The sequence below is a fragment of the Lissotriton helveticus genome, chromosome 4_1 (assembly GCF_964261635.1).
Source record: "Lissotriton helveticus chromosome 4_1, aLisHel1.1, whole genome shotgun sequence".
In the NCBI taxonomy this organism is placed as follows: domain Eukaryota; kingdom Metazoa; phylum Chordata; class Amphibia; order Caudata; family Salamandridae; genus Lissotriton; species Lissotriton helveticus.
In genome coordinates this window covers 1351798436-1351811182 of record NC_136063.1, presented here as the reverse complement: position 1 = coordinate 1351811182, position 12747 = coordinate 1351798436, and positions in this window count along the sequence as shown.

Here is a 12747-nt window from a genome sequence, read left to right as displayed (position 1 = left end):
AATAACTGTCAAAGTGCAACCTGCTCTCGACGGACTTCTCTTCTCTAACGCGTCGAAAGACGAGAACTGTTCACAGTCTTGGTTCTCTCAACTAACCTAACTTCGACTCTGGACTCAGATATTTAGGAACAGGACTATGAATTATTCACACAGAAACACTAACTCGAAACTCCTGTGAGCGCCTTGGATTGCGGCCACTCACGGTAAAGTCTATTTTGAAGTGCGCAGTTCTCAGCGCTCTCGCTCTTCAAGATAGCGGGAGACTAGAACGTCGCCGAAATGTCACCACGGCAATAGCGGCGACCATCTTGAATTCCCTAACTAATTCACATCTACCCAGAAGTTCACCATTCTAGGTTTCACCACAGCCCTGAATGACTTCTTGGGGCGGAAATGTCCTGTGTAGTATATAGAGCTGACTGAATGATTCCTGACACAGTGTCAGTAGATAACCGATCCACTACTGTCGACAATTTGCAAATTCTGTGAGTGTTCAGAACCACTCCCACTGCAGGTATCAATGCACTAAAATTATCACCCATCATTTCTCCTACACTTTCTCTTTTAACACGTACTAAATCATTAGTGTTTTCATTGCTTCCAGTAACTTCATTCACGTGGTATATTTTCGGGAAGACAATTCCAAAATAGCAGCTTCCATACCAGTGATCTGGCAATTTAAAATAGGCCTTGTTCCCACATATATAATATATTCCAGGAAACACAGCCTCTGACCCATTTTTGAAACCCCAACCTCCAATTGCCTTGTAATTGAGTTCACATTGACTGGAACCAATGAAAATGTTATTATAATAACTAGTCTTTTCTCGGTGAAGACAGAGTTTCCCTTTCTTTTCGAAATCAAGAAGCATCGCAGCATTAACTCCACCATTTGAGGTGCTCCCTATGTTCTCAGCCCATTTAGGGGTCTTTTGCCTTTTATCATTTGCCTTTCTTTGGAAATTTTCTCTTCTCTTCTCTGCCATATTTAGAAACATTTTCTCTTGCTCATGTAATGAACAGGTTAAGTTATTTCTATGAGCTTCTCCTAAATCTATAGTACCTATAGTTAGAAATTATTCTCCCATATAACGTGTTACATCACTCTTAGTATGTACAGGGTTCAGATTTCCACGTATAGGAAGTTCAGAAAAAATCAAATCTGAGTTACAGTAATAGTACTGTAATGGTCCTCTTTTATAGAATAAACTAGCTAGAATACTACAGGAAATTCCATAAGTTAAGGGCAAGTGGTGATAAGTTACACCTTCAGCTACATGCAGACATAACAGTCCTCTATTTCCATTGTTTCTACATAATGTACTAACAGGTTTGCGAAAACATTTAGATGAGTCTTGTTCTTTATTCTGTTATAGTGTAATCCTTCCTCATCTGGTGCTTCTAGGTCTACTTGTCTCCGTTTCAGGCTAAGTGGTTTGTCCAATAAGTCTACTTTTCGTGTTGTCTTCCTAGTATGTGATTCTACAGTATCGTCAGGTAAATCATTATTTGTGTAAAACCTGAATTTTTGCTCATCATAGAAGGAAGGGTTATCGTTAATCCTATCCAAAGGATCAGTACTATGGCTACACTACATAAACATACTTTACAGCATGTTTTACAACAACTTCGTCTCGGTCTCCCATTCTCAGAAGAATCAGACATTTCGGCTCAAAAGAAGTTTCAACCCCTCTCTGTAACTCTGCATAATTTGCTTACTTCAGTAATTTTTTCAGGGTGGTTCTGCTTCGTCTTCACTCTGTTCAGCAATCAATTCTCCGTCACTTTCAGTACTTGCGTCACTTATTTCCAGATTCTCAAATTCTTCCAGTACATAGTAAGTCCTTTCAGGGCTCGAATACTTGTTATTCAGCTTTTTAATGCGAGCACTTCTTCTCCTTTGCTTTGTCACCACTGGGTCAGTTTGACTCGAAACCTCATTTATTTGGTTAGGCTCTTCGTTTATTGTCTTCAAACGCAATCTCAGCCTTTTTACAAATCGAGGAACTGAGTCACCTTTTCTGAGTCTTTTAACTGGCACTGTGTCTTGGCCTTTTCCAAACACTCTTTTGTTTTCGTTCAGTTGTGGCACATTGGGATCAAGTTCCACTCCTGAATTGTTCCCTAACTGACTAGGTCCAGGTCTTTCATCTGTTTCTTCTGCCTGGTCCCTAAACTGGCCTTGTTCAGGTGTTTGCTGAGCTTGGCTTTGATCTGTTTCGGTCTCTTCTTCCTGAACACAATTGTCTAGCTAAACCAGTTCCTGTTCACGCTCTTCGAACTCTTGATTTTCTTCCGCATGAACTTCGGCCCTAATGTCTATCTGTCCCTCTTCTGGTGCAGATGTTTTTGGAGGAGTGTCTATTACCTGCTCTTTCCCTACCAGGTCCTCCTCAGAATCAGATTTTACATGTATTTTGATGACCTGAGTATCTTCTTCTTCACCTATCTCGTCCTCACTATCCCAATGTCTATCTAACTGAGCTTGACTTCTAGTTCGTATAGGGTCGATGGTCAGATCGATAATTGGAATACAATCTTCTTGACTGGAGCTCGGTTGTTCTTCAGCTACTTCAGGACCGATGTCTTGGAATCCTTCAGCTGCGCAACCTTCAGCTTCAGTTAGGTCTGGTTCAGTCACTTTCTTCGTATGGCTGGCATGAATCCAGCGAGGTACTCCTGCACACTTTACAGTTGTGGTGGTTACCAGGATCACCTGTCGTGGCTTTCCCCACCTGGGTTCAAGGCAACTTTTCCGAGTGTGCTTCTTTATTGCGACCCAGTCACCTGGATTCAGGTTATGTGCTGGAGTCGTTGGTCTGGCGACGTCTTCTCCCTCAACCTGGCGAGAGATAGAACGCACTTGGTCAGCCAGCTCTTTACAGTATTCCAGTAACAAATCATCAGATATGCTTATTAATTTATATTCTGGCACCCATGCTTGCCGCATTGCTCTTCCCATCAGGATTTCATGGGGACTCAAGCCCGTGTTCCGATCTGGAATACTTCTGAGTCCCATCAAAACAAGAGGCAAAGCATCTGGCCATTCCAGTTGAGTGTATTCACACATCTTTCCCAATCTCGATTTGATTGTGCCATTTATCTGTTCTACCACTCCAGAAGCCTCTGGACGATATGCACAGTGCAGATGTTGCGTGATTTTGAATGCTTCACAGATTTGTTTTATTATTTCATTCTGAAAATGACTTCCTCTGTCCGATTCAATTAAGACTGGGAAACTGTAACGAGGTATTAGTTCCCTAAGTAACAATTTTGCTACTGTGATACTGTCATTTCTTCGTGTAGGGAAAGCTTCCACCCATTTTGAAAACAGGCAGACAATGACGAGTAGGTATTTCATTCCTCTACAAGGGGTCAACTGAATGAAGTCAAGTTGTAATCGAATAAAAGGGCCTTCTGCCTTTCCAATTTTTCCTGGCAATACTATAGTTTTCTTTCCAGGGTTAAATTGCTGGCAGATCAAACACCTCTGGCAGAGTGCTTCTGCTACGCTTCTGAATTTCGAATTGAACCATGTTTGGCGGAACATGCGAATCATCGCATCCCTGCCCACATGGGTGTCTCCATGAATGAGCCTAGCCATAGGAGCAAGCATACAGTCTGGCAATACAGGCATATCATCAAGGTAAACAAAGACACCATCTTCATGCCTCCTACGACAACCCAAGTTTCTCCATCTTTGCCTCTCCTGTGGGTCTGCTGCTTCATGTAAGTCTCTCACTTCCACCCATGTATTCACTCCCTCTAGCAACAAAAGTTGGCAGCTGCTTCCGTTTCCCCCAACCTTTATATTGATTGCCATTTTGTATTTTGCACAATGTTTGGCCAACTGGTCAGCATAACAATTACCTGCTGTCACATCGTCATTGCCAGATTTGTGAGCAGCACACTTGACCACAGCCAATTCTTTTGGTAACTGGATTGCTTCCAGTAGATCCTGCACATATTTTCCATTTCGGATAGGGGTGCCTGAAGAAGTCAGGAACTCCCTTTGTAACCATAATTGGCCAAAGCCATGCACAACCCCATAACCGTACTGGCTATCAGTATACACAGTTATTCTCAAATTTCTCCCAATTTTACAAGCTTTTGTCAATGCAATTAATTCCGCTATTTGTGCAGACTTAACTCCAGGTAAATAAGATGCTTCCACTGGTCGCTCTAGAGTGCATACTGAGTAGGCGGCGCTCAGGCCCCCATCCTCATGTCTCATGCATGAGCCATCTACAAACAGCTCACTATCTTCACTATACAGAGGGCTCTCCTTGATATCGGGGCGTGGTTTTGTACTGAACTCAGTCAAATCAATACAATTATGTGCAAATTCCTCCCTCACTTCCTCTGCAAATGAGCTAGATAGTAAAGTAGCTGGATTCAGAATGTTACATTGTTCGATGGTTACATTTCCTGCACCTACAAGGATCCTCTCGTACTTAGTCAGCCGACTAGGTGTGAGGTACTGGGTTTTCGTCCTTGTTAGTAAGATTACAACAGAATGTGGAACATACACAGTTACTGGATGTCCCATTACAATAGACTCACTCTGTTCAAGACTCATGCAGGTTGCAGCTACAGCTTTCAAACATCCGGGTAATCCAGCTGCTACTGGGTCCAATGTGGAAGAAAAGTATGCCACTGGACGTCGAGTCAAACCATGAATTTGGGTTAGGACTGAAAGTGCACAATTATCTCGTGTGTCACAGAACAGTGCAAAGTCTTTCGAGTAATCGGGCATTCCTAAGGCAGGAGCAGTACAGAGACAGTCTCTTAATTTTGTAAAAGCGGTCATGCTTTCGTCATCCCATTCTACTGGGTCACTTGCTCCTTTCTTTGTCATTTTTATTAAAGGTTTTGCTAAGACTGCAAATCCCACAATCCACTGCCTGCAGTACCCTACAACTCCAAGGAACATTCTGATTTCCTTCTGAGTGTTTGGTAATTCCATGTTTCGAATTATCCTGATTCTTTCTGAGGGGACTTTTCTGATACCTCTCTCTATCTGGTGCCCCAGATATTTCACTGATGTGGTACAGAATTGCAATTTTTCAGGTGATACTTTATGCCCCCCTTCAGCTAAATGGTTTAGCAAGGCAATAGTGTCAATTACACAGTCTTTTCGGCTTCTAGACGACACCAAGCGGTCGTCTATGTATTGCACCAAAATTGATTTTCCTGGCAAAATTAGGGTCTCAAGGCACTTTTTCAGAATCTGATTAAAGATTGAGGGGCTCTCTGTATACCCCTGAGGGATGCGATTCCAGACGTACACGTGACTGTCGAATTCAAATGAGAAAAGAAATTTGCTGTCTGGATGCAATGGAATTGAAAAGAATGCATGACATAAGTCAATGACGGTAAACTATCCAGCATTCCATGGAATTTGGTACAGAATTACTGCAGGGTTTAGCACGACAGGACAACAAGGGACCAACATTTTGTTAACCTTGCGCAGGTCCTGTACTACCCTGTACTTTCCACTAGGTTTCTTGATCCCAATTATTGGCGAATTACATGGGCTGCTCATCACTTCTTGTATGATGTTTGCTTTTAACAATCTTTTTATTTCAATGTCAACTCCTGCTTTTACTTCTGCACTCATTTTGTACTGTTTAATATTTGGGTATGTTGCATTTTCCTTTATGGCTCTTTTAATTGGGTCAAAATTTTCCATTAATCCTACATCTTTTCCAGTGAAATCCAATACTTCTGGTTTCACTGTTCCCTGGAGCTCATCACGCAAGTCTTGCATTGTCAGTCTTTTAATTTCAGAGTCGGGTCTTGCTAACATTAATTTGTAAATTCCATCTTCGTCAGGGTTTTGAATTTCAACGCCATTTGGTGTGCAAAAGATAGTGCAATTCATTTTACACAGCAAATCTCGTCCTAACAGGTTTACAGGACTGGAGTCACAGACAACAAATCTATGCATCTCTTTAAAATTTCCAATTTTAATCTCCATTGATTTTGTAACTGGGGTACTAATTAGCTGATTAGAAACGCCCACTACTTGGATCGCTTCTCCCAAGAGGGGTAGGTTAGGAACGTCTGCTGTTCTCACAGTAGAACGGGTAGCACAAGTGTCCAACAGGAAGGTGACGTCATTTCCTTCAACCTTTCCTTCAATGTATGGCCCTGACTGGTCCACCGGCAAGGAGGCGCCAAGCACGCACTCCTCGTCCTCCCCCCCACAGGCACCGTCAGTAGGTGTCATCACAAAGAAACGTGTCATTTAACAGAAATTGTGAGGTTGCTGCATTCTTATTTTCCCTTACTTCCCACACTTCGGTGTCCTCACCCTGCTGTGCTTTGCTCCTAAAATTTTGTCTAGGTGCACGAGGCAACTGATTCTCTTTTACCTGTTGCTGGGTCTTTCGTGGTTTCTCATTCTGCGTCTGTGGTTTTAGATCAGTGATTTGGACATTACCATTCTGTACATGTGGACACTCGTCTCTCCAGTGCCCTATCTCTCCGCACCCGTGACAGGGGAACTTCTTTTTGGCCTCTTCTCTGCTCATTTTTACTCTGGGCTTTCCCCCACCCCCGGGGCCTTGATTCTGATTACTGGTCAATTTATTTAGCTGTTGTTCCTGCTGTTCTGCCAATTTTACCTGTGCCCACATGACCTTTTCTTTCAATGCCTTTCGTTTGTCTGCCATCTCATCCTCACAATACTTGGCATACTTCAGGACCTCATCAATTGGTTTAGACTGCCAACAGATTTTATTGTCTTTGATCCATTGTGAAATCTCAGGTCTTAACCCTAGCACAAATCTATAAATAAAGTGGGTCATGTCCTTCATTTCTATGTTATCCAGGCCACTGTACGTTTTGAACACCTGTAACAGTCGTTCTTTATAGGAATGCACAGTTTCATCTCTATTCTGGGTAGTTCTATCTATTCGGGTCCAATCAGTTTCCTTTGCAGGCACTTTTCCCTTCAGATGCAACATTACCTGGTTGTACTTTTTCATTACCTCTGGTGAAGGAGCCCCTGTGTTAGGGTCCCTCGTGAATTCCTCACTAGGCCAATCAACAGCAATTTTGCATTCTGTCCTCAAATCTACGGGAACTACAATATCAAAGAAACCATCCAAATCTTTCCAAAGGCACTTTTGTACCTTCACAAACCTTTCTACCTGTCTGTACCAATCTACAGGTTTTTCTCGTAATTTCGGGAAGTCATTGGTAAAGGACACAATATCCTGTCGGGACCATGGAACATGCACATATTTTCCACCTGGCACTTCTCGCATAGGACATAATTTTTATGCCTTGTCTGCTTCTTTTAAGACATACTCAGAAGCCATCTGTTTTGATCTAATCTCCTCCTTTTTCCTAGCCCATCTGGCTTTCCATTTTTCTAACTCTCCCCATTTTTGCAACAAGTTCAACAATTCTCTGATCTGTACCTTCTTGCCTGACACATTCATATTTTCCAAATCTTTGTCTGAGAACTCTGCTCTGTAGGGTTTTTGCAACACTTTAGATTTACCAATATCTATTCCCATACTAGCCGCAGTATCCATTAATTTCTCATGGAACACTCTGGTATTACGGGTGATACTCTTACAGATAAACAACAATTCTTCCTCGGAAAAAGTATTTAGTCTGTCTAACCCCACATTTCCAGCCATCAATTCTTCCAATTCTATTCTTAATTTGTAGATATCTATTGGTTTCGACTGAGGATTCGGTTTCTCTAATTCTCGACTCCATCTCTCGATTTCTTCGGGAGTCACTACGGTGGCACTTCTAGTACCAGAAGCTGACTCTATCTGCACTTCTCCTGAATTGAAAGGAGTGTTCTTTTTCCTTGAACCCCTTTCTGGTTCCCTTATTGGTAAATCCATCAAGGAAATCACAGATTCGCATTCACTTGCCTGGTCATCTACAATTAGGGGTTCTTTTCTCGGCTGCACTACAGCTGAGGTAATAATCGGAGTCTTTGGACACCCCTGTTTATCCCCATACAATGGAACAACTGGTCCAATAGTCACTGGGATCGTCAAGGCTTCAGGACTTGTATTAAGTTGGGAGATTTTCTGAATTAATTCTGTTCTCTGTTTAGCTATAGCCTCTCGCTCTCTCTCCTGCAGTACTCTTTCCAGGCTTGTTTCATGCACTATTTGCGGAGTCAGGGTTGGGGCATAAGTCGGGGCAGTTGGATGCGTCATACTTGGTCCCTCACCATAGTTAGGTTTCAGGAATGGATTCCCTGTGCTTAAAGGTCTCGGCACCTCCTGATAAGGAGGTATTTGACAGCCGTCTCTTACACTTACAGGTCTAGATCCCTCCTGGTAAGGAGGTCTTAGGCAAGCATCCCCTACGCTTGAGGATCTGGGCCCTTCATTATAAGGAGGTGGATTCTTCATTAACAATTCCTCCAAATAATCATCATTTGAATCCTCACTGGTCATCAACTGTTTTGTTTTTTCTGTCCTTTTCTCTCCCATTGGGGCTTCTAGGGCAATTACAGGGTACAGTCCTTCGGTTATCATGTTCTGTCTCCACTGTTTCATTTTTTTCTCTTTGGCTTCTCTATGCATTTTCGGGTACCATTTTCTTATTCCCTTGTCAATTCTAGGTCTATCTCGTTCAAAAGCCTCTATCTCCCTTTCTTCTAAGGCCTCATATTGCGTTAGTCTGGGTCTGGGATGTAAATCATTCTTTCGGGTTCTCAAATTAAACAGAATCCGGCTATTAAAGGTACCATCTAATGGAAATGCCAAAATTCCGTCATTTTTAGTATATTCCAACCAATTTTCCAACCATACACAGGTGTGATACCCTTTGTCAAATAACATGAATGATGCGGGAGTATTTGGTGGTGGAATAACTATTACTTCTCTAGTTTTGATGGGCTTATCCTTCTTGAAATAATTTTTAACTTTGTCTACTAAAGTCATTTTTCTCTTGCTTCCGTACATATTATAAGGTCTGCCTTTTAGCATCTGTTCTTTAGCGAACCCTAAGTATTTCGGATCAGGTAAAAGTTCTGGATACCACATAAAATTTTCCACAAGCGACCTTGTTTACAAAAATCACTTCCAATCAAAAGACGTCTTTTAATTTTCAGCAACCTATCAAATGCGCGATTTCAAAATATTTCAACCAATGGGTGCGCAGCGTTTCTTGTAAACAAGTTTTCACGCTTCTGTGCTCACCCCTCCCTTACAATTCCACCTTAGCTACACACCCGCTGTCTCGACCAATACCAGCGCGGCACTGAGTGACGTCAGCGCAGCTCCGCAATTGACTCCCTCCTTCACAAGGTCAGAAACGCTTCGATTTCTACCGTTTAAAGTGCAAGTGCTCTGTTTAATTTACAACGAAAACACATTCGCCACTGTACTCGAGTGTCTAGAAAGAAAAGATTTGTTTCACTGCAAGTAAACTTCCCTCATTTACTTTTCAAATACTATGAGTAGATCTCTTCTGCCTACCCTTCACACAAGCATTAGTGAACCTGTTACTCCTTCGACTCATCCACTTTGGGATATATACTAAGCCAAAAGTTTCACTAGTGAACTCCTTTGCTACCAATCAAGCTTAGCGAACCTGCTACTCCTTCCGTGTGACCCTTACTAGGTTATATCACAATAGAAGTTTTGTCAGCGAACTCTTCGCTACCATTTATTCATACATTTATACAGAAAACCCTAATTAGTGCTTCCAGTTCTGCCTAACCTGCACCAATTTTCCTCAAGCCACTGACCTCACTGCGCGATGGATTCTCCTCACCACCCACTATTCTTTCCCCGGGGATTCCAAACAAACATATAACGATCACTAACGAGTGGATTAGTACATATATCAATATAACAATTTAAAACATTTCATAATTTTCACAGCAGTAAAACATTAACTTTACATTCAATCACTTAGCAGTAAATTTTTCAGAATTAGCAGCAAATAACCTACCTACCTATCCTAACTAGTCCTACCTATCTTTAACTAGTCCCTAACCATTTCCTCTGCTACCATAAAAATTACTGATAGAGCGCGCAGGTCACCCGACTCACAATTTTACCATATACGTATTGGGCCCATAAATTTCAATACACCAGGGTAACCTTGCACTCTACTATCAGCAATCCTTGTTTCCTTCCTATTGTATTTTCCAGTGTACCCGACTTACCAATCCACCGCTACGGGTACCTATGACCACAATGGATCAGGGAGCTAGCTGTAAAAGAAAGGCAGACACCAACATACAAGAATACTTTTCTATATTTCTCAATTTGCACTCATATAATAACCACAAACTCAGGAAGTTTTGAAAACCTTTATCTAAAATTCATCAGTTTCATTAAGCATTAGATTTACAACTAATAAGCTGTCAATAACTAAAATTATAAAGAGCACGTATCCATATAGGAAATAAATCAAGCCAACCATTCAGAATTCGAAAGGAAGGTAAAAACAGGGAACATGCTAGTAAGAATTTCAGGAATTTAAGCTAGACGTGGAGTGACTAAAGGACGGGAAAGATCAGGAACATGCTAGAATGTACCCCTGTCAAAAGTGGGCACAGTGCGAGAATTTTAGTCAGTTTATGGAGACTTCGAAAAGTAACATGTGACTATAGGGAAGGTAAGAAGTGGAACACGCTAATATATCAGAGCAAACAATTTTATTTAGCTACGGGAAGGTAAAGAAAAGGAACAACTATATTTCATAAACTGAAAACAGAAATGTACTTAAAGGATGGGTAAAAAATGGAACATACTAGTATAATAACTATAATGTATGACTTTTTCATTCGTTGATGCAAAGAAAGCATGGAAAATCAATATGCAAAAGTACATCTTTATTAAAGCAAGGAAAATTTACCTAGAACGGTGTGAAGACCAACCCTGGCCACGGGTCAGTTAAGTAGAGGAGAAACCCCAAGGAAAGACAGTCGCCAGTAGGCCAGCAGGTGCTGAATGGACACCCCAGGACAGGACAGGAAAACCAGATTAGGATCAGGACAGGACCATCAAGGAAAGGACCAGCACCCGCAGTTCGGTAGCAACACCTGCGCTACACCCTCTCTTCAGCTATCAGTCAAAACCCCGATTGGGTTATCGAATGCCCCAGAAAAAAGTGCTCCGCCAGCACTTAAGGTTCTTAAAACCCCTCTTGAGTCTGTGGGAATTTCGGACAGAGTGCTCCGCAGCTCTCTGTATCAGTCACCTATTGAGTGCGTTGGGTCAATGACAGGTCAGCTATTCGGACAAGTCGGACAATTTCTCTAGCTAAACCTAGGCTAGTTATACTGTTTTCGGGTCAGTGTACCTCACATAGGACAGGTCAACACAGCAATCAGAATTCACTTTCCCAAGTCCTAATTTACACCTTTTGGGACCGCCTATTGAATTTGGGGTTCCCATGACTTAAGCCTCAATATTACAATAGCGAATCTATGAATTATGATACATTTAGTAAATGTCATCTTCTTCTGCTAGGCGAAGGTGCATCTTCCCAGGCACATCTTGGCTGGGACCTCGGGTTGGCAAGTGTTCAATGCCATAGAGTTCATCCACTGGCGAAAAACTGTCATGCGCAGAAAGGCTGTTCAATATGGAGTATTCCCATCCCTCATGCCCACGGATTTCAATACATGAAAAGTAAGCGAAAACAAATTAAAACACAGGAAATAAATGAATACACTGTATACCAGGAATCCCTATATGACTCCCCTTACTTTATACTAACTTATAGCATTAATATTAGTGCAAACGAACGAAAATGCAGAAAGCGATAGTGCAAGCTTCGGCATGTGAGAACACATAGCGGCCATCTTAAGTCGAGTGCGCAAGCGCAAAGATTCCCACCTGAACTGCGAGTACGTCATGTCACGTGATTGTGGCCAACGCATGCGCAGAAGAAAACCCCGCCAAGCAGCGGCCATTTTAGTGGAAAATGTATTACGGTAATGAACACATAGGCAAGCATCACTAGGATACCAAAAATGTCAAAATAAATGGGAAATTAGTAAGACAAACATGTTGGTTATATTCTATTAACGTTATGCGAGGTTCTTGAATACAAGCAAGACGCTTTACGTGCGAATTCTTGCTCCATCACCATCTTAAAGTAATCATAGTGTGTATTTTTGTTGTTTATGGTCTTGTGGTAACTCTATATAAAGTCTGCTTATTTTTTATATAAAAACCTGTGTGGTGTCCATTTCTAGTGGGTTGCAGGATGTGGTCACAACTGCTTAACTTACAACTCCTCTGAAGTAAAGCCCTTCTGCTCGTGCCAAGCTACCAAGGGGATGAGCAGGGGTTATTTTAGGAGTGTAATCCCCTTATCCTGACTAGAGGAGAGTGTCCCTATTTGTCACAAGCACCTACCTGTGCCAACTAGAGACCCCCAAATCTAACAGCTGCTAATTTCTTCTTGGGTACCCCAAACGGGTGTAAAAGTATTCTCTTAGCAGACAGCCATAATGTGTTGGACCATGGCAAAATGGACTCATTTGCTGTCCTGACAAAGGTTGGATGCAGTTTGTGTAAGATGGCCACATTGTATCTGGATTCCAGTGGACCGGCTATTGACCCTCATAATCGCCACCCTCATAAAAATCATCAAAAGTTATTTCTAAATATGAGAGTTCCAATGCACCAGCGATGAATGTGAAAGACAGGTTATTGTATCCCCGTAAGACGCTAGTCACTGTGTAATCCACAAAGAACTATTGCTTTACGGTTACTCACAATCCCATAAAGAGATCAA